This window comes from Neopelma chrysocephalum, unplaced genomic scaffold, assembly GCF_003984885.1.
Source record: "Neopelma chrysocephalum unplaced genomic scaffold, ASM398488v2 Primary Assembly neopelma1_22b, whole genome shotgun sequence".
NCBI classification, from domain to species: Eukaryota; Metazoa; Chordata; class Aves; order Passeriformes; family Pipridae; genus Neopelma; species Neopelma chrysocephalum.
This window is the reverse complement of record NW_020897690.1, coordinates 27617790-27636860: the sequence shown is the minus strand read 5'-3', so window position 1 is coordinate 27636860 and position 19071 is coordinate 27617790.

Here is a 19071-nt window from a genome sequence, read left to right as displayed (position 1 = left end):
TTTGCAAATACTTTCTTGTGTAATAACTTGCTAACAGATATTAGGTATTATTAGAGGGCTGGAGCAACTCTCCTTTGAGGAAAGGCTGAGAGAATTGGGGTTGTTTCACCTGGAGATAAGCAGGCTCTGGGGTGACCATATTACTGACTTTTAGTACCTAAAGGGGGCTTAAAAGAAAGCTGGAGAAGGACTTTTTACAAGATCATGCAGTGATGGACAAGAGGAAATAGCATTAAACTGAAAGAGGGTAGGTTTAGTTTAGATATTAGGAAGAAATTCTTTACTGTGAGGGTGGTGATGAACTGGAACAGGTTGCCCAGAGAAGTTGTGGATTCCCCATCCCTGGAAGTATTCAAAACCATGTAGGATGGAACTTAGAGCATGTCCGGTCTAGTGGAAGGTGTCCCCACCCATAGCAGGGGAGTTGGAACTAGATGATCTTTAAGTTCCCTTTCAACCCAAACCATTTTGGTATTAAGAGAAACAGACGCTTATTTTCAACTGATCTTCCCTAAATCTTTCCTCATTTTATAGTACTCCAATATGTAATTCTTTCTTCAGTCTATTAATACTGTATTTTTTGGTGGGTTTGGTTTTTTCCCCCTCTATCAGTTTGTCCTGAATAAAAGCCAAAACTGGGTCTTCTGAGATTTACATAACCAGATGGTACTATGTTCGACATATTTCATTCCTCTGATACCAAGGCTGACCACATGCTACTCTTAGTAGTTCATCCATTTCAGATCTGAATAGTGTTCTTTAGAAATCGTGAGTGAATATCACTCTGTCCTTGTAATTTGCTATTGCTCATTTGTTTAGTCTAAAAGCTTTCCTACAAGCATTTAAGTTAGAGGCACTTCTAGGACTTTCCTCTGTAAATAAGGACTCTAGCATGAAAACATCCTTTCCTCTAGTGTTAGCTTTATACAAAAAAAATGTTTAGTTCTTCTGCAGTTACAACTCCAAAGGAGATCCCTGTCTTTTTCTTCTCTCATTGGGGAGCCTGTTAGCTCTGTATTCTTCAAGTCTCTATCAAAAAGTTTCACATGCGCTGGTTCTTGAATAGACACGAATGCTGAATATAACACCTTAATATATAAAAGGTGGTCCAGTGCTTTTACTGAGAAGCTGTCTACATGGGAGATACCTCATTTAATACAGAGATGATCATTTGTATCACAAAACTCCATGCTAGTTCATAGTGTGCAATACATAGTACTTATTAATAGTATCTTTATGTGCCATGGTTAATTCTGCTTTATATGAGTCTTCTTTGAAAATATTAGCAGTACGTGAGGTGTCTTGGTTTGAGTTGCCCCCCCCCGGGAGCTGGGGGGCCTAGAGGCCTGAAGGTGATTGGGTCCCAGGAGAGTTCCCCCGAGGAGCCAATCGCAGCTCTTCTTGTTCACTCCTGTGAAAATTAGATATACACAACAACCGGAAACTGTTGGCAGTCAGTCTGTGTGTGTGAGAGTGTGAGAGAGAGAGAAGCCAGAGGGGTGGATGGGGGCCTCCCACTCGGGGGGGGCCCTGTGCCCCCACGGCCCTGGCTAAGCTGGAGCTGGAGGCAGCATGTAAGAGTGTGTGTGTGTGTGTGTTCTGAGAGAGAGACTCACAACAGCTGAGGCAAGAGGAAGCGAGGCAGGCCTTCGGCCAGGCCCTCTTCCCCCCCAGCCAGACTGCAGAGCTCGGGACAGCTCATAACTGGACCGAATGCCTGTAGCCAGCTAGGGGGCTTTTTTTTCCCTCCACTGCATGAGGTGGATTTTAAGGTTCAGTATTTTAAGCTTAGCCAAGGAGACGGGCTGAAAGAAGCTCAGTGCCAGGAGAAGAAGAACTCCAGGCGAAACTGGAGACGGGCCAAGCAGGCTTGGAGGTGCCTACGTCAGTTTTGGACGTGGACTACCGAAATTGAGAGCTGCAGCAGCTGGAGAAGAGTGAGAGAGCCAACTAGCAGCAGGCATGTTCTGGGTAAGAACTTAAAACAGCATCTTACCCCTGGGAGGAAACCTTCACGAAACCAGGGAGGAAGGACGCAGAACTATCTCCTTGGACCTCGTGATGAAGAGGAGACTTCAGCACGAAGCTGAGACTGGGGAGTGATCAGAGGAACCCTTTTCCCTGATACCCCAATGAGAGAGAAAGACTGCTTACCTATCAGCCTGAGGGCTACTCCTGAACTGATTGTGGGAGAGGTCCGAGGGGTGATAGAAGTGTGTTAATATTGTGTATATATAATTACTTTTAGTTTGTACAGTATTTATTTTGTATAGGAATAAATGCATATATTCCCTTCCCCCATACAGAGGTGTGCCTGCCTGAAAATTTCTCTTCGGTGTTGAGATAAATTGTGGGGGGGTAGGGGAAGCTTGGAGATTGGATTTTTGTGGACTCAAACCCACAACAATGAGGCCTTGTGCATAATGCTCACAAATCAATGAAAGACTGCATTTTATTTCAAACAAAAACTTGGAGTAGGCTGGGCTACAATAATCCCTTTTCAGTGTACGGTAAGAATATCCACAAGGAAGCTTGGGGTATAGGAACTTGTGCACGGTGAAGTCCTCTGCTAGTTTGGAGTGTATTGGCTTTGGGTACACAAACCTGGAATAGGCTGGAGCTGATAGAAAGTTTGAAATTAGTAGCGTTTTTAAAAAACTTGTGATATGAGTGAAAGTGTTGGAAAATGCCTTGTAGGAGGCAAATAAAGTAAACATGGAGAGAGGGGAGAACTGGCTATAAGCCTCACAAAGTTTTATAAAAATGCCATTTAGTTATTGTTCAGTAATGCTGATTCTGAGACATCATTTCACTATTCTTCTGCTGGCTGCCTCAGCAAGGCATTGGGACATCTACAATGAAAGTGTTTTAGCATATTTCTACTGCTAGAATCTCCTTTTTATTCCAGTCAGGACAGAATAAAACTTATCTGAAAAATCCAAGAGGGGAACAGAAATGCTGACACTTCAAATGCCCAGTTCAAAAAATCTGATGCCCATGCTACTTTTCATTCCCGCAGCTCCTGAATACATTAGCCATATGCCCTTTAAAGACAGCTTGTGTCATTGCAAACAGTGTTAGTGATGTCTGGTTGCACTATGCCAGTGATTTTGTAGGGTTTTAATCATTGGTAGTATACCTGAACATTCATTATTTTCTCGTTATTTCTCATGTCTGCTTTTTTCTGTTGTTCTTGGTAAAATATTTTAAATGGTTTTTGCTCTGCCCATATTTGCACTTGAATCAAAAGGGAGCAGTGGTGAAACCATAAGTGAGGGAATGTATTTAATTTTTTTCAGTCAAGCTCAACACTTTTTACAGGATTTTTATCCAGTAGGGAAGGGTTACTGCTGCATAGATTATTACATTCTGTTGTTAGCCTGGAAACTGAACACACAATCTATGAATAAAGGAATAAATTAATTTAGGTACCACAGAGTGCAATAAATTTTATTTTAATTCTAAGTGGAATTGTTGTCATTTTACCCTGTGTATGATTTGTATTCAGAAGTGGTACCATTGCACTGGTGTATCTATTAATACTGTAGCAGTATAGTTTTCTTTTTTCATCTCTCGAAATATTTTACTATTCTTTTCCTTCTTTTCTTTTTTTCTTCCTTTTTTTTTTCTTTGTGGTAGGAGCAGCAACAGATTTTTTTCCTCTTTAAGTGACTGATCTTTCCTTTTTTCAGAAACTACCATCCTGCAATGTACAACTCTCTGAAATTACCATGTTTTGAAGCAAATAATGCAATCCCTTGGAGAAATTTCAGTCTCCCTTTCATAGTGCTATAAAACTCCCTTTTCTCCTGGCTAGAAAATGGAAAGCCAGCATGTGAAACCTGATCTGTTTTCTTTCCTGAACCCTCTGCTAATTTACTAGCAAGTTGTATGTTCAAGACAGAATACATATTTCTTTGGAAAGCTGTACAGCAACTGATGGTTATTCAGAGCTGCTCAGAATTTCAGAACATTAGGAAATACCCTGTCTGGTGCAGAGTTAGTGGGCAAGGGTTTACATAAGACAACTTATCATTTACTATGCAACTATATACTATGCAGGTGTACCAGAGTACACTTAATAAATATTCGTAATGTAAATATTGTAAAAATAACATAAATATACTTCTGCAAGGGTTAACTGTCGGTCAATTTAATTTCTGTTTTGATGAAATAAATATGCTCTTCAACCAGTAACTCTGAAAAAATTGTACAGATGGAAACTTTAGAAACAGACTGACTGGCAGTGAAAAGATGGTCCTGGGGAGTAATTAACAAAAGTAGCTTTTCTCTGGTCTAAAGTAGATATGTGGTACCTTTCCCTTTATTTCTTAGTGTTAATCCTGGTGAATAAATGGTTGCTGCCCATGGCAAGAAATAAAGAGCTATGAGCTCAGCTGGATGCAAAATGACAAAGAGCTGGTGAAGTCAGTAAAGTAATACTGATTTAGACCAGTGGACGATATATAACTAAACTAAATCACTTAAACGAAATCAGCCACGTACAAGATCATGCAGTTCCAGGTCTGGATAATCTTCAGAGATTATGGTAGTCATAGGTTTTCATGCTACCTAAAGATGATTTCTTTTCAGACTAGAGGATTCAAGACCTAACTGATTAACTTTCTCTCAAAGGAAGCATCAGGAACTACTATGTGGAGGTGGAAGATTGTGGCAGCATACAGAAGAGGACAAGGAGCTCCCCAAAAGGAATTTCAAGTGCTGTTACTAACAGAATTTCCCTTTTTACTATTTTTTTCACTAAAAATAATTTATTAGAAGAGAAGGAAGAGACAGAGCAACTATTTAACTAGCTGCTTTCACAAATGAGACCTGTGGAAGGGCCAGACCTCTGCTGTGTCATGTCTTGCTCAAGCATCTCTGTTAGAGGCTGGATCATCACTTTCCATTGAAGTGCATGCAGCAGGCATGATGAAGAATCTTCTGTGAAATCCTTCTATTTCCTCTTCTTCTTCTATTTGTTTTTGTAGAAATTTAGAACATCTCACACCTCTTTTCACATTAAAAGAATGTGACTCCAGGAGAGAACATGAACACAAACCCACTTATTTTTTTCACAAAATCCTTCTCACTTCCCTGCATTTTTTTTTCTAAGGAAGACATAAAACAATATCAGAAACAGCACTAAAACAGCCAGTTAAATTCTGATAGATCCCAGCATGTGCCATTTCCTCCTCCTTCACTTTAAAAATAATTTTGGAGGTTAATGAACTTAAACGTAATACTTTTAAATAATCACTAGAGATAACAGAAAAAAATAAAGCATCTCCCCAGACTAGAAGGAAATGTTTGATCCTAGACACACAGGCTCATTTAAATTCACTACTGTAAGTCCATTGCTTTCAACTATTGATCTATGATAAGACATTTTTATTAATTTTTCCTTAGAAAAATTCACTAGCCTTGAAGAAGATTCAGCAAACAGGGGGGAAGAGCTCCTTAATTTGACTGATTAGGCCAATTTACTTAGGCTTTCCTAAAAAACAAAAGGATGTACTCTGAGTCTTGGACTTCATCTTTGAAATGTTTAGTCAGTCTCTGGCAATTAATCCATGCCTTGCTTCCTCAGATTGATGTATATCATGTAGAGCTCTTTACAAGAAACACTTATATCTGTGCATTTTGTTTTCTCATCCAGCTGTGACCAATTCAATTAGCTAATGTTTCCCCTGTTCCCTTGCTGCCACTACTCATGCTGTCATCATGAATTGGTCCAAGGAGCAGTTCCTAGATATTTCTGACTACTCTGGCCCCTGGGTGAGATGGGACAAGGTCTGGGTGGGGCCTGGCCTGAGGATATTTCCTGTCATTTTGTGTCCTCCTGTGCAGACTATGAGCATGGCAGCACACATGCGCTGCTCAACATCTAACAAATATATATCCTAGAGCAGGAAGGGTCAAGGAGACAGACTGTTGATTATCGAAGAAAGACTTGTATTGTGGTTTGGTTTTTTTTAAAGCTGGTCATACAGGGGACACAAGGCAAAGCCAAAATCTGGCTTATTCTGTGCCACCTTTACAGCCACAGCTTGTAACAAAGACTTTTTGTATCCTTTCTCAATTACATTAGACTGCAAAGAGAGTCTTGAAAAAGTGTTGCGATATCAGACAGGGTGAAGTAGTTTAAGACTGTCAAGACATTAGGTCACTGGAGTCCACCAGGTTTTCTCCCCTCACATAGGTTCAAGACAAAATTGAACGTAGTCTCAGGTTTTCATTAATTCGTTAATTTTTTTTTTTTTAATGTTGTCTCATTAGAGTTTGCATTTTTGAACTCTGGGATTCACTCAGGTCACAGGAAACCCAATAACATTCCTTGAAATATGCTTGAGATTGGCGGGTCATGCCACATATGCATTCTCTTATCTTTGCTTTTATTACTATTATGATTGCTTTGATGAAAGAGCTACTTGGATTGTATTATGTGAAATGATTGCAGTCCTCTGACTGTTCCTTGAACAACAGGATCAAATACCTGCTCTTGCAAGTGTTTGTAGGCAAGCAGTGCAATACATTTCAATGGAGCTTGTACTTCCTCTCTCTCTTCCCACTGCTGACCCAAATGTAGCAAGTTTCAAGGCATGATGTCTATTTATTATGGGGGTTTCTTTTCACAGCTTCTTGTTTTTTTAGACAGAAGGGAAGGAAATAATTTTTTGGATATGAAGATTCAGTTGTGTCCTGAATATTACTGCAGGGATACTTATAGTAGTTTTTTATTGTAATTTTGCTTATTGATGTTCATTTGTTGCAGTAACTGAGGTGCAGCTGAAATGCAGGAGGTGGATTTCAGTATGACCAATTTCTGCCTTTCTTGCTGTGATTATTTTAGAACTCAAACTTTATGTGCCACCCCAGTCACTGTTCCCGGCCCTGATCCTGTCCATGTGATTTAAACCTTTCACCTTTACCAATATCAGAGATGTCTGCAAATCTTACAGGTTTCCCACCATTAAAATACAAGGTAGTGACTAAAGCTGAGAAAAATAAGGGATTAGGAAGATGTTAGTAGCACTTTTATTTTATTTGGTGTCTTTTTTTTAAAAATCTTTACAGAACATACCTAAGAGGCCTTTGAATAACTGTGCTTCACAAATTGCTTGCCTAGCTGTATAATTTGTGGAGAAAATAATAAGAATTAAGAACATTGAATAATTTATCATAAAAACTGAAATTTGTCAAATAAATTATTCAGTGATATTATCTGACAGCTGTAACTGTGGGGCTTAATTGATGAATGTATGCAAAGCACTTTAATCTTCAGTTTATGAAAGGGATTAGTTGACAAAGTTGCATTCTGGAACAGTGTCCTGAATCTATGGGGTCTAAGAAAACTAAGAGGTCCCTTCCAGTAGAGTTAAGTAAAAAATTTTGTCTGCAATACACTGTAGTAAGCATCATCTCTTGCAAAAACATGGCATATGATGATCTTTTATTTTTTGATTGCAAAGAAAAGCCTTAAAGCTATTAAATACCACTGACTGATAATGTTCTTGAACATGAGTTTTGTTTATGTCTACCAAATAGATGTAATTTGGTCATAAAGGCTTTGGTCTTTGCTTGAGTGTCTGAGGAGGGTTTCTTTTATCCCCAGCCCCATTTTTGTGTACACTGCTTACATCCTTGAACAGATTACAATTTACGACAGTTCTTCGCTTTCATTTTCCCTCTAGCTGGTACAGATACCTTACAGTTCACATACATCCTCTTCAAAACAAATCCTGTAGCTTCTATTCTCCTGAAAGAAGCACAAGAAAAATTGTCTGCAGAATCCTCTGAATTCAACTGAAAGTATCTCAAAATCTTCATGGTGTTTTTTAGACCAAACTCTTAAATAGCTTTTCCTTCACATGGAGTTCTGCTCCTTGTCTACTCTTGCATTAATGGTTCCTTTTGGTGGAGGCCCCAAAGGAGAGGCCAAAGCCTGAACTAACATGGATTTTAGTTATTTTCCAACTTGTATTCAAAACAAAAGTCTCACCAGTTCAGAATCAGTACAGAATCTTAGTCTAGGCTGTTTGCCATTGCATATTGTTCAACTGCATAAAACTTGAAAACTGATCCTAATTCACGTGACATCCTTATAAGTACTCTGTTCACCTAAAAACTCTAAAATAAGTTATGTTTCTATGAATTCACTGGCAAGATTTTCAGTTTGCATTTTTCTCTGCAAAATGTGTAGCTTGCTTCTGAAGCTGCATATATATGCAATGCAAAAATTATTCTGGCAATCACAGATTTTAATTAACAGAAGAATAAGCAGGTGCATAAGAACTCTGAAACATCTTCATCCATTAGCAGCTATTGTTCTGATCACATCAATAACTTATATGATGTTTTGAAAGTCTGGAACACTTTTTGCCAAAGTTACTTTCTTTTTTTTATTGCATTCATTATGCCAACCTATCTTAGCAGTGCCAGAGAAATAATCGCCTTCTTACCTTTTTATTTCTTCCAAGTTACTTCCTTAAACTGTGGTCCTCAGGGAACAGTGAGGCTGGAGTAATATCAATTGCAAAGAAGACTGCTTTGTGCAGAAACATTACTATTGCTAAACAAACCAACATTTACACTGAAATGGTTCCCAGTTAATTATGAATATATATGACCCCCAAATGGTCATTTGGCTTAAATGCAAAAAAATATTCCTATGGTCTAGAAAAGAAGCCTGTTATCTGTTTTTCTTATGAAGTATGGGGTCATAGCTTTTGGAAATTGCTAGAGCCCATATATCTACCCAAAATATTGTGAATACTGTTTTGTGTGTGTTTTCAGCTTGCAGCAATCAGATAAGTGTAAGGTAGCACTTGTTCTCCTTATGAAGCTGACCTTAATTTGAACTTTATTTCAAGAAACTAAAAGCTCCTGGGACAGACTTATTCTCCCCAAAGTCCCTTCTCCCTTCCACTCCAAAGACAAAAAATGCAGCCTGAGGTCAGGAAAACTTTGATTCTCAGTGGCCGTGTCCAGTCAAGACATTTTAGCACCCACAGCTTGGTGCATAAAAGAGGCACTGGAACAGCCCGCAGCTTTTGCTACTTGGGAGGGTTCAGCCAGTCACATAGGCTTGGGAGAGTCTGTTTGCTTTACCAGTGAAATAACACAATGATGTTTTCTGCACTGCAATAGAAAAAGAAATAATAGAAGGATTATGTAGAATGATTTAAAAAAACACAAACAAGAAAAGAAAAAAAAACAACAAAAAACCCACAATAAAAACCCCCAAACCCCTACACAATCTATCAACAACAGAAAACATGACAAATCAGAAACAAACACATGGATTAATCTCATTAAGGAGAAGCAGACTGCTTGAAGCCCCTTTGTTCTCATTTCTTCTTCTTTCCTCTGCTTCTATGCTATCCTCATCCTTTTCACTGATTTCCTTGCACTTTTTTCTGCTTCTGGAGTAGCTTTTGAAGACCGTTGGCAGGACAGAGGCTTTATCCTTTAGAAGTCACGTGCAACTTTATCTATAATAATATATGATAGATGACATGATAATATACAATATATCTTAAACATGGCAAATGAGAGCTGTGAAAAATTTGAAAACTTAGCATGATATATGGCCTTTCTTAAATTACACAAAATAACTGGTTCATTCTTAATTTAAAACTTGGTGTCTGATGCATTAAAATTTAAAGTGTTCTAACCCCATATGTTTTTAACAGGAGAGCTATGTCACCAAAGAATGATATTCAAATCCCTCTTACCTCTCAGTTACCTAGACTGAGAAGAAGTATATATTTTATTGTTATATCAATTCCTTCTAACATAATTGATAGTCTTTTTTTTCACATATAAGTGCCACATAAAATATTAAGACCAGACCTCACTGATTTCTTAAGTGTTTATGTGAAGCAGAGAGTAAGATTACATATTTTGAAGGTATTCTATAAATATAAATTGTAACTGACACAAATCAACAGGAACTAGATTATCTAATCAGTTCTCAGTTCATAACTTCCCTCTAAATTTAACTGAAGTGGTAGAGACTATTTTTTTCTGGAGTCTGAATGAGGTGTCATTTTCAATCCACACTTCTTTTTGTTTATGTATTTTTGAATGTCTGATATCATCTCTTCTTCTGTCAGTGTTGAACTGGAAGTTGGTGTTAAAGGTCTAGCAAACTGTTCTGGGTAATCTAATAATTGCCCAATATGATAACAGTCTCATGGCTTATCCATTTTGATGGTCCTTTTCAGTTGCAGGGCTGCTTGCAATAGGAAATAGAGACACGTGATATATTTTATACCAGCTGTGAAAGAATAAAGACCTTCTGCCTTCAGATTTGGGAAAAATTTTAGCAACTGCATATTAATAAAGCTGTAGCACATAATCATGGGCCTAGTCTTACACCAAACGTGGTGAATTGGTGAATTGAGGCCTTAGTCTCCTTGACCTTCACATGAAATAATCTGGTCAGCCATAATCAAATTACAGAACTCTTGATAATTTCAACCCCCTTTTAGACGCTTCTCTTGTTTCAATTAGCAATCCATTACAACTGAAAAGCAAGGCAGGGGAAAAGACGTGTTTAGCTCCTTCCTGGGTTTGGGAAGCTATCTGCTGAATATGTTACTTTAATAAAACCCATGGGAAACTCGGAAGGCTTGGATTTGTTCTGTTGTTATTAAAAGAATGTTTTAGTAGAGTGCATAACTTGATTTTTTTCTACTTGCCATTTGATCAAGTAAACTTGATTTCCACACATTCAACTACCTTCGTTTGCAAAGCTGCTTCACTCCTTTAAACAATAATTTCATTTTGATTCAGTTTTTTACAGAGAACATTGGATTCTTTTTTTGAATTTGAAATCAAGGACTAAGCAAAACATAGGGCTTACATTGCTGGACCTGGTTTCCATTGACATTATGGCTTATGAACGTTAATCAAATTTTGTAACTGGACCATGTAATTGACATGAATAAAGTTATGGTCCAGTCTCAGGGTCCTTTGCTATGCCAGAGGACAGTAGAAGGACATGGTACAAACTAAAATCAGGTCCTTATGAGACATTTTTGTCTGAAATAACTATACCAGAAACAGCTGAATATTGTCTGAAGGGAGTAGTTTGACCTACTGTGCAAGGGACTGTCGTGGTTTGACCCAGGCCCAATTTTTCAAACCCGCACAAATCTGCTAAAAGGATGAGGGAAGTTTCACATAGGCAAAAGAGACTCGACCTGAGGAAATAATATCAAAATTTATTGCTAACAGAATAAAAACTAAAAAGTAATATATACAACAATCCTAAATAATTCTTCTATGATGACAAAATTCTGTATTTACAAAAATCACCCCTCCTCTCCCCATATCAGTCCAGGAGGAGAAGTCACTCCTTCACTCTCAGGATTACAGTTCCTTCAAAATTAATTCTGCAGCACTTGAAAGTTTCCCTTCTATTATCTTTAAGGTAACAGCTCCAACTCGACACTCGACACAGCCAGAATCTCTCTCTCCCTCTCTCTTAATCGGGGTGCGGGGGGTCTCTGCCCCCGCCTCTAGCCACTCGGTTCTCACCGAGGGCTTATTCATGGACTTCGGGGGAACACCCGTTTTCACCATGTCTTCACCACGGATTCCAGGGACTTAAAGCTTTAAGTCTTTATTCCCTGCTCTGTAGAGGTTCCCACCCGGGGAGTTTCGGGGGCCCCCCTAAGTCTGGGGGCCACCCCTCCTTGCCGGGTCGAAAGGTTCTGGGTTTTTGGCTCAGTCCATGCCCAAGACGTTCTAAGCTTGACTTCTCTCTCTCTGCTCCACTCTGCTCCTGGCATGCTCTGTGCCGTGCATTGCTGCTGCTTCAGGCCCACTTCACTCCTCAGCAGGGCCTCTCTGCTCACTCTGAGCTGCTGCTGCTGCTTCTGCTGCTTTGGCTGCTGCTGCGGGAGCCCACCACCGCTCCTCCGCAGAGACTTGCTCCGTGGCTGCTGCAGACTCAGGGTCATGGCCATCTGTCCTGGACTGGGTGGGAGTGGGCCACTCTTGGCCCGTTCTGGCTTAGTTCGGTTGGGCTCTCCCGCGTTTCTCAGTCTGGCCGTCCTGGTCCAGCTTGCAGGTGCCCCGGGGCCCCCTCAGCCCGTCTCTGCTGCTCTGGTCTTGGTTTGAGTCGCCCCCTCCCCCCACCATGGCGGGGGAAGGGCAGTGAGACTGCCTGAGGCTTCTTTCTCCTCTTCCATGGAATTTCTTTCTGTTCTGCTTCATGATTGCCACTGCCCCTGCTCGCAGTGGGGGCAAAATGGCGAGAAAACCTCCCTGGCCCTGGCTGAGCCAGGTCCATGGAGGCCCAGGGGGCCCCATGGGTTCGGGGGCCCACTTGGCCACCCCTTGTGGCTCTAATTCTTTCTGCGCAACCAGTGCTTCTCTTCCGGTTCTATCAAATATGTCATTTTGCAGAGGCGTTATCAAGCTTTTTGATTGGCTCTGCATCGGAAATGCCACCCCTGGAGCTAACCATTTTCAGCCCCAGGGGAGGGGGCTGGTCAAACCACGGCAGGACATGACTACAAACAGCTGGACAATCATAAAAGTTTCCTAAATCAAACAGATTTTATAGTGACGGGTCAGGACAAAGTGACAATTTGCTGTATATTTAAGCAGTAATTGCTCAGATCACTGTGTGAGTTCTTTTGCTACTATTTATTGAAAGTGCTATAAGAAGGAAAAACATCTGAGAATAAATTAATCTAGGAGTCATTCACCACATCATATTTTACATGTTTTCTACTCTGAACACACCAAAATGAGGCACATCCAATATATTTCTTCATTAGGCTCCAAACAAAATGCAATACTTGACTGCTAGTATTACTGCCTCTCCTAAAATCATGAGTGCTAGTCAGACTCTTGAATGTCAGCCCAGTCCTTCTCCTATTATTGTGTCTTGGGGCATTATGATTGTGAAAAATCCATAAGAAGATGATCTCTCTTGTGTTTTCCTATTGAGATATCAAAATTTACATCACGTATGCAAAAAGTCTTAGGGTTAATGATTACCTCTAGGGAACCTTGAGGTTAATAAGAAGTTGCAAATTTTTTTAACGTGTTTACCCAGTGGTTTTTTGGTCCTGCTGCCCATATTTAGGCTCTGTGACAATATACTTCCATTGCAGGTTGTTTGCCCAGGATTCCCCTATCTTGGTTAGCTCTACTGTCAGTTCCTTTCTAGCATATGTCTTTTCAAGACAGCTAGCTATTTCCAAGTCATTCTTTGTTTTCCAACGCTCAACCCAAACAACTCCCATCTAACTTTATTTCCCATCCCCTGTGCTTCTTTTTGAACAGGCTCTGTCCTTCATATGTGGTGAAACATGGGTGCAAATTAAAAGTATACTTTTTAAAACTGGAATCCAGAATGCTTTGTTTTCACATATAAAGCACAGAAAATAATCTTGTGAAATGACATTGAAAAAACTGGTAACAAGAGAGGATTCTGAAGGGATACATAAAATAATGACTAATTTTAACACATGTTGTGTCATTGTAGCAGAACAAAAGAAGATTCAATGAATTTGGAAGGAAACAAATTTAAAACCAATAAAATGAATTTCTCTTTAGTACAATGACTAACTGGCATACTTAAATCATTACCACAAGATACAGTATCAGAAATAAACATTTCTGTGAATAAGGAGAACACTTATATTAGGCTGTAGAGATAATTTATGCGGGTTATAAACTCTCATGATTCAGGACATAAACCACCTATTAAATAACAGGGGTTGGCAAGACATATTCCCTAAGGGCAGAGTAATCTTATATGGTGCTCCTCATACTTTGCTGAGACACATTTTGAGGTACTACTAAGTCTTGAAGAAAAGGTACCAAATTAAGTGGAACAATGATATAATTGAGCATGGCAATTCTTTTGCTGAAACATACTGTTCCTGAGCATGAGCTTTCACAGGAAGTATTCAATATCTATAGTCTTTAGACTATGCTGAACATAAAAGAAATTTTGAAGCTTTCGCCTTAACGTTCCTTTCTTAAAAAAATAAAATAAAATATAGTTTGATACCCAGCCCTCTACTCCAACATTCTCAGTTTCCTGTCTGAAGTATTGACTCACTTCAGATAGCCCAATAGTTTCCAACATTAAACCATTTGTCTCTTTGCACTTCCTTTTCCTTACTTAACTTCACACTCTGAATATAAAGTAACGCTCAAGGCAACTGCTTGTGGTTTGTCCTGTCAGTTCCTAAATGGAAAAACATGTGATGTGGCAAACTTCTCGTCCTACTTATCTTAATTCAAATTGTTTTACCCTTTTAATCCTACAGGGACATTTTGCAGAAACTTCACACCTTCATGTCACTTTCTGTTTAGTTTCAAGGTTGCCTGCGTTGCAATTAATCGACATCTGGACTTTCATTTGAGACAATGTCACTTCCTGAGAATGTTTTTGGATGACATGAAGTTATCGCTTAGGCTCTTCTGTTTAATTAGAGATTCCAATTAATTATTCTTCACATCCGTTCATATTTCTTGTGCTCTGGAGATTTGCTGCCTTCTTCCAACTAAGTGAAAAACTGGCCAAGACGAAGTAATCTGCTATCAATATCATCTGTTTGTTTCCTTTTATACTGTGAGAGGATTCCATTACAGAAAATGGTGTAGAAGGTTTGAATTGTCTTATTTTATAAGTGTAGGTGAATCAAGTTCTTAGAAAAATCTAGCTGAAGGAAATGATGTGGTCTTGAAAGTAGACCAAAATGTAGGATTGGGATTCTCCTATGCTGCTGTGCTTTCTACTGGTGTTATCATTGCTACCGTCTTACTCCTGACTCTTTAATTCATCATGCTTTTGACTCAACTCAGAAAGCACTTGTTTATTCTTGCCTCAGTTCACAATTTGGTAGTGTGAACATTGGATAAAAGGTACTGCATAGTCAGCAGTAGAAAAGAATCTTTCATGTCTTTTCCTGTCGGAAAAACAGAAGAAGAGGAGTAAAGGTAGAGAGATTTGAACTTCTACCACCTGATGTTAATAAAAGAATAACAAAAAATGGTAGAACCCAGAAGGTCATATGTAGTCCATTCCCATACTTTAGAGTGAAATCAGCCATAAGTATGTCTTTCACAGTGGGTGATTGTGTAACTTGCTTTCAAAGTGCTACAGTCATGAATGTTCCTCAGCTCTCATGGACATGCTACTCTAGGGCCTTTTTTATCCTACTGGTTCTTCCAGTGTCTCACCAACATCTTCCTTGTTGCTGTTCAGGCTCCATAGCCCTTATGCCAGCAATGAACATAAAAACAATTGATACCTTCCCTCTTTCCTTCTGGGTTTTGCAGTTGAAGCCTATTCTGATGTCTCCTTTTCTGCTTGTCTCCTCACCCCTGTAAGCCCTTCAATTTGTTTTCTTTAGCCCCATAGTGTCAGTTCTTTCAGCCTACCCCGAGTAATGTTTTCTAGATCATTGTTGTTTCAATCTTCTGGATTGTTTTTGGCAGATCTGCCTCTTTCTAGCTGTGTACTCCCCAAAGAGGAACTGAATGAAAGGACCACAGGGGTAGCTGAATATCACATATACTAGAAAATAACCCCAACCTGTGCTTTGGTTGCAAGAAAGGTTCTTGTTTTACAAGGACATTTTGACTAATGTGGTGATCTCCTGCAGGCCCATAATTTTTACCGGCAGGAACAATTTGCAGCTAGCTCTTTCCCACCTTGTATTTCTGTAGTGGTTCCCCAACTTAGTTTCATATTTTTCTTTTTCAGATAATTTCTTATGTTTGGGAGAATCATTTAGGATTATAATTCTGTTCTCTGGTATGCTCAGTGCTCCTGCTAGATTTGTGTCATCTGTAAGTGAAGCAGGCATGCTCTCTATTTCCTCATCCTGGCTGTTAATAAAAATGTTCCACAGAACCAGAAAAAGGGCAGACTCTTTCTCCACCCTGCCTGATGTATCCTTGCATTTTGACAATTTCCTAGCAACTAAGTTTCTTTTACAGCTGTTCAACTAATCTTTTAAATAACACATATTTTCCTAGCTTGGCTTTGGGGATGTCACATAAGACTATGTCAAAAACCTGAAGATCTCAACATACGACACCTACTGCTTCTCCTTTATTTACATGGTTATCCATCATATAACAAAATGAGATTCTTTTTTTTTGATCTGATACATTCTTGACAAATCCAAATCTATCACCTGTTCCATTGTTATCTTTCATCAGTTTTAGGATTTATTTCATGCCTCTGTGTTGAGAGCAGGTGACAGTTCCAGTGGCTCCAGCGGCCCCAGTGCAGAGCATGGCGGAGTCCCTCAGCCATGGGCAGGCAGGCAAGAGCCCCAGGGAAAGCCTGGGCAAGGGAGGGCAAAATGCTACCTGGCAGCCAGGGCTGAGGGAGGGGAACTGGGTGAGAAACAGTCCTGCAAGCCCCATGGGCAGAGCAGGAGGAGAGGAGGAAAGGCTCCAGGCCCCCAGTAAGGATGCCCCTGCAGGCCCTGTAGAGATCCTAGTTAGGACTGAAAGGGATGAAGCTGAGCATGGGAAAAGTGGTGGAAGGGGGGGAAGGTGGTGTGTCTATTTTGTCTTTGTTTCTGAGTGTCCAAATCTTTTTTAATTGCCAATAAATTAAATTGATTTTTCCTGAACTTAGTCAGTTTTCCCCATGCTGGTGTGTGATCTTGTCTTTATCTTGACTCATGAGACTTACCACTGTATTTTCTTCCTCTGCCCTTTTGAAGAGGGGGTGTGAGAGAGTGGCGGGGTGGGTATCTGGCTGATGGCCAAGGTTAACCCATCATGGCAGTCTGCAAATATGCTGGTTATTTGTTCTTAGAATTTTTCCAAGATTTGCAGTTTATATGAGTATTCTATAATTTCCTTGGTCATCTTCACCTTTCTTTTCTGTAAAGATGTCCGCCATGTTTACCTTTTTTCTGTCTGATGGTACCTTCCTACCCCCCACCCCCAGATTCTCAGAAATAAGTATCAAGTGTCCTGAAATTATTATTCTCAAAGTATTCTAGAACAGTATTCAGTTTATTTGAAAACATCTGATTTGCACCAAGATTTGTAACTTCAGTTCTTCCCTTAGGCTAAATTAACATTTGACTAATTTCCTTACTGATACTAACTGTGATAGCTATCTTAAATGTCCTTATGGAGACTTAGATTCTCATCCAATGCTTTTACTACAAACCAGTGAAGAACAGTGGGATGTAGATGGGCAGATACTTTTTTAATTTTCAATACAATTGGTTTATCAAGGCTGAATATCTGAAAGATTTGATACTCACTTTCCACAGTTGATATAAAAAATCTTATCATGAAGACTGGAAATTTAAGTTCTAAATTGCTTCTTTGGGTTGCATGTTATTTAGGAGTCTGAGCTAAAGGGATAGAATCTGACATCTGTATCTATATTCTGTTGTCATCAATACACTTGTCATTGACTGCACAAATAGCTAGCCAAAGGGTGATGAAGAAGCCAGTATGCTCTGTCAGGGCTGCTGAGGGATGTCTATGAGCATGGAGAACGTTCATCACCTAAGCCTTTTTTGTGTTCCACTTTTTTTTCCTACAAAGCAACACAAAGCAGCTGTAAATGAATGGCAGGATCTAGATGTTTGTATACATTAGGAGAGCATTATCTCTTTGTTTCTTATAGCACTTTGATCCATGAAGAGCAAGAAAGAGTATAGCTGCAGGCTGTAAGAATATCTTGATACCTCTGAACGGTGCAAAGTAAATGGCTTTTGCTAGAGAATTTATCATGTATTCCATGTGTATGCAGCATAAGTTTTATCTATGGCAATGTTGGAGATTGCAAAACAACACCTCCTGATTGAAACTTTGTAGCCTGATAACTGTTCCATTTGGACTCAACAAGATCAAGTCCTCTGCTTTGTGGAAGCCTCCAAAAAGATTTCTTGCAGATCAGACCTTTGTGTCTCATGGGCCTGGGTCTCCAAGACTTCTCTGACAGGTACTGAGGTGGAGGATTAACTCACTTTTTGCTTTGTGTCAAGCCCCGCATAGAACAATTAGAACTAAGGAATGACACTACTGGGGGAGGAGGAAGGTTTTTACATATTATTTATCAATAAGAGCTGCTTGAGACAAAACAATACCTGACTGTTATTTTTACGAAAGACCACTCAAAAGACTGAATTTGGGCTACTTGATTTTGGTCCACGTGGTAACTTTGTGTATAGATGTGCATAAGTCAGCACAGAATCTACATAAATATATAAAATATAAACATACAGTAAAAACATTAGTCAGATAGAAAGAACAGATGAGCCAGAGCAAGCACAGTGTGAAACTATTTCAGCAAGGCAAATTTAAAGCAAACACTGAAATAAATGAGGTGGCAGACAACAGCATGAATGTTAATGAACCAAAAGCAATACAGCAGAAAACTATTAAATGCAGTTTTGGTGCATGAACAATAGATTGCTTTAAAAGGTGCTTTTCTCTATTGGTGAATTGTAAAAATGTATAATTTAATGGAATATTTATGAAAAGTTCAGTCCAAATATCTCATTGCTCATCAGTGCTACAGGACTGCATTTGGGATTACTATGGAAATCTGTAAATTTTGAGCCAGAATTTCAGGAATCATTCAAATGAATTTAGGAAACCACTATATTAAAAAGAGTAATTGTGAATTTTCCCTAGGTTTTTCACTATTATTATTATTTCAGTGCTCTGGTAATAACATCTATCATCTTAAACTGAAATTGAAAAACACAATTAATTTCATAAGAGATGACAGTCACAGCATGCCTTAACTGAAGTAGTTTGTTTGCAGGAGGGACAGATTATCAAACTATCAGCAGAATTCTGGAGTCCACAGAGCTCCCAGTACTTCCTCTATGACTGTCTCACAACATTGGCTCTTCTGGACCTCTTCCCTTCCTGCCTGGGTTTGGGTCACAGGTGAAATATCTGAAAATAAGCCACTTCACAGGGCAGAAACTTCTGTATGAGCAGCCTGTGTACAGCTGAGCAAAGTAAAAAAAAAATGGACAGCTTTATTTCCAGTGACCCAGTACATTTGTGAAGCATTTACAGCAGTCTAATTCTATG